Source organism: Gavialis gangeticus, unplaced genomic scaffold (assembly GCF_001723915.1).
Source record: "Gavialis gangeticus isolate Ggan-Ray unplaced genomic scaffold, GavGan_comp1, whole genome shotgun sequence".
In the NCBI taxonomy this organism is placed as follows: domain Eukaryota; kingdom Metazoa; phylum Chordata; order Crocodylia; family Gavialidae; genus Gavialis; species Gavialis gangeticus.
In genome coordinates, this window is record NW_017728992.1 from 148923148 (window position 1) to 148927720 (window position 4573).

Genomic DNA, 4573 nt, shown 5'->3' on the forward strand with positions numbered 1-4573 from the left:
TCCACTACCCACATCCCTCCAGGTTGAAAATGACCCATCCACTACCACTCTCTGGGTCTGGCCCTCCAGCCAGTTGGTGACCCAATTGACTGTGTAGGTCTTGACACCACAGTCCCCCAGTTTCTTAATGAGAACGGGGTGAGAGACAGTGTCAAAGGCCTTCCAAAAGTCCAGGAAGACTATGTCCACAGCTACCCCTGCATCTAAGGATTCGGTGATCTGATCATAGAAGGCCACCAGGTTGGTCTGACAGGACCTGCCACTAATGAACCCATGTTGTTTGCCCCTAAGCATGATCTCCCCTGCTGGCCCCTCGTGGACATGTATGATCTCCCCTGCTGGCCCCTCGTGTTATCCCAGCTTGCTTCAGTTTATGCTCCAGTCTTCATTCTTCATACTTTATGAAACAATCTAGCTCTTTTCCAGGTACAAAAGTTGCACTTATTGTATGGTAATCATGCAGAAAGCACCGTACGGCCAGTACTGAACAGCTGGTCAGAGCACACAGAACACAGTAAAAATGGTAGATCCTACTCTGAGATAACCCTGGATGGATGTGGTATCAGACTTCAGGGCTGTAATTTAAAGCAGTGGTCTCCAAACTTTTTTCATCACGCACCCCTGTCATTAAAAACTTTTTGAGCATGCACCCCCAGTATATGTATATTTATATAAATATAAATAGAAGTTCTAATATTTTCTTCCCATACCCCAATGGATCATCTTGCGCACCCCCTGGGGTGCCCGCACCCCACTTTGGAGACTACGGTGCTCTAAACCAGTGATGAACATCTGTACCAGTCCCCATCCCACATTCCACCAGCAACCCCTGGTGCTTTTCAGCCCCATGCTCACCCCCTCCCCATCCCACCCCCAGGGTGGCACTCTAGCCTTGGCTAGAGCTCAACTCTTCCACCCATGCACTGGGCCAGCTCCACTCCCGGGCTGTCACTGAAAAGAGTCAGCAGGTCCTCTGTTCCCAGGCCTGTTCTCACTTCAGAGTGTCCAGGACACCTGGTTTCTTTGTGTATGTGTGTGGTGGGGAGAGGGGGGTTCACAGGCGCACACAGAACCCAAATGTCCTTCTTACACATGTACAGAAACCAGGCATCCAGGGCACATGCATGCACACACATGGATACAACCCAGGTGTCTGGGACATGTGCACATACACAGAACCAAGGCATCCCACACGTGTGCACACACACACATTTGGTGGGCACATGGTGAGCTGTTTCAGCATGTGTGGGCTAGTCATCCGGTGGCTTGTGGCCATAAGGGCACATGCCATGACGAGCTGCTGGTGCATTAGGTCCAGGTGGGCAGCTGTGATGTCCCTGGCAGTCAATCAGGGGTGGCTCAGACATTTGGCTCCACTCGAGAATCTTTGGCAGCCTAGGGAACCTGTGGGGTACACTGGGAGATGTGTGAGACCCCCCCCCCCACCTGATGGGCTTGGGCCCACCTCTCCCTGCCCCTCTCCTGAGCGGTAATGTGTGTTCTGTTTGTTCCCAACCTAACTTTGGAAGCTTGGAGTAAAGCTCCAGAGTTAGAGTGCTTCCATCTCAGACTTCTTGAATGCCTGTACTTAGCCTAAAAGAGCACCTACTCATCCTATTAACAAGACTTGCACTAGTTTTCTTGGAGCAGGAAGGATGCATTGTCTGGCATCATCAGGCCCATTAGACAAAGAGCCAGATAGTCCAAACTTCCTTTGGTATAAATTGGAAATAATTCCATTCATTAAATGGGGCCATGATGGTGAAAAGGGATGTGAATGAGAAGAAAATTGACTCAAAAGATTTTTCATTTTCAGGATTCAGAAACAGATAGGGGGAAAAAAAGAAAGAGATGCACTAGAAACTCATCCCTGATATTCCTCCCAGTGGAGGTTTAATAACCTTCTTCTGAAAGAACCTTATACAAAAAGAAAAGGCTATACAGAGAGAAAAGGCTAAAATGTACTGGGACGCAAATGCCACAGAGGAAATGTCTCTCTCATTGTTATGAGAAACTATGAAACCAGTTCTAAGAAAGCTATAAAAAAAGTATTCAAATCACAAGAGAGAAGAAAATATCAAAACAAAGTAAATTACAAAAGAAACTAAAATCAAAATCCCAGAGGTACTTTATAAATCCTTTCAGAAAAAAAGTAGGCGAAGGTAGAAACATTGTAAAGCCACATTAGTTTTTTCAATACACAACAAAAGCAACTCATACATTTTTATATGTAAAACAAAATATATTTTTCAAGGATGGAGAATAAACTAAGGAAAATGCTTGATAACTTGATAACATAAGAAATCCTCAGCACAATATTTATGTGCATAAAGTACAACCATAATTAATACATCTAAGGAAATATTGAAAAAATTATTTACTTTTTATGAGAAACCTGATACAACTGAATGCAGTGCAGCAAAAACCCATGAAGCCGGGCATGCCTTTACAAGTGGTTCCCCACCAGGGGAAAGGCCTTGTTGGACCTGGTCCTGGCCACAGGCGATGACCTGGTGTGATGGCCAGAACCAAATGGGTTAATGAGCAACTTATAGCAAAAAAAAAAAAAAAGATCTGCTTCTTGAAAATATCTGGTAATGGCATGTAGTTAATATTGGCCAAGGCAAAGCTTGCAAGATTGTTCCCTGCAGACATATCCTGTCTGTCAGAAGCATAACCGTAATGTTAAAATTAACTGTCTGTACCAATCGTAAGACTAACATGAGCCCCCAGAAATGGAACTAGAAAACAAAACTGCAAACGTAGCTGATCTAACAATTTTTACTTAAAAGGTCAGTAAAATTGACAAACCTGACCACAAGGTATAATTAACGCATTTCAAAAAATTCCTAGTGGGTTGAACTTAGGCAGGGACAAATGCTAATCTCAGACCACAAAGTGATGTGGTGTGATTTGCTTATTGGGTAAACCCAAGTTTAGGCAGTAACCTATTATAATAATTTCTAACACCTTTTAACTCCATAGGGTAACAGCTGTAGGGTAAGATTGTAAGTGGCTCTAAAGCCAACAGATTACCATAGGACAGGCTATAAAGGAACATGCATGTCAGGTGACCAGTAGGAAGGACAGAACAGAACAGAACAGTCATTTCTGTTCCAAGCCTGGGCTCCAGACTCCCAGTGTGAGCAAGGACCAGATTCTGACTGAAGGACCTTCCTCTGTGCTCCCTCCGACAGCGTAGATCGGGGACACCTGACTTCACTGGATCAACTTGATGTGTACTGGCCCTAAGGGACTATTGATAAGTTGCCAACCAAGTGGGAACTCTTTGTCAATTCATCTCTCTGTTTTTATTATCATTGCCCATTTTTAACTTTTATTGTTATATTGTCTGTTTATTAGCTTAACCTTTTTATTAACTGTTATACGTATAAACCATATTTTGCTGCTTAAACATATAGCAGAAAAATAGCAACAAAAATAAGTAGAATTTATCTTTACTGTTATAAGTGAAACTTGTCTTTGCTTCATTCCCAACTCTGCCTTCTCGATCCGGAACCAAACAGCCCAGTGGCTGATACAGTTGCAGCACCGAGTCAGCCTGCAAATAAATTAATACACTTACAGTGCCCAGCTGGCCTGTGACACCTGGTGAGGGGACTGCAGCTGCTTGACTGCCTGGGCAATAACGATCACCACCTACTGGAATTCACCATCCAGTGCAGGGTGTGAAAGGCCTGCAGGAAGACAGCAACCCTGGAGGTCAGGAGGGTGGATTTCAATGAGGTAAGGAGACTAGCCAGGGAGGCACTGAGGTCCCGGAGGGGAGGGGAGTTGGGAGTCCAAGAAGAGTGGTCATTCCTTAAAGAGATGATCCTCCAAGCCCAAAAGGTGACAATCCCCACGTGGATCAAAGGGGGCAAGAGCACTCAAAAGCCCCCATGGCTCACCAAAAGCATCCAGGAACATCTCAGCCAAAAAGGAGGCATACACCCAATGGAAGGGAGTGGCCATCACCAAGGAGGGTTATACCTCTACTGCTCGAGATTGTAGGGGTGCTGTTAGGATGGCTAAGGCAGAGATGAAACTGGGACTAGCGACCCAGATCAAAGATAACAAGAATTCCTTTTTTAAATACATAGGCGGTAAGAAGAAAAGGTACACAGGTGGTATTCTCTTCTGTCCTACCAGTGAGCAGACGTGGACGATGACATGAGACCTGTATCACAGAGACCAAGTGGTGGCTTTGGGAATGGTGTCTTGAGGTGGGCTTCAGCTTCCTAGACAATGACCCACACATCACAATGAGAGAGACCCACACATCACAATGAGAGACATGCTCGGATGGGATGGGCTCCACCTTTCCCCTAAAGGTAAGTGTGTGTTCTTTTCTAGGTTGGTGGATCTCCTCCGGTGGGCTTTAAACTGGTCTCATCAGGGGAAGGGAAGATGAGGGCAGACGAAGCCTTGGACCGCTAAACCAAGCAGCACCCACAAGTGCAGCCCAGCCTAGACCGATGAGCAGAACATATACCCAGGTAAGCAACAGGAGCCAGGGCAATGCTGAGATTAGGGAGCCAGTGCACACATCCTCAGGAGGCCTCAAATGCCT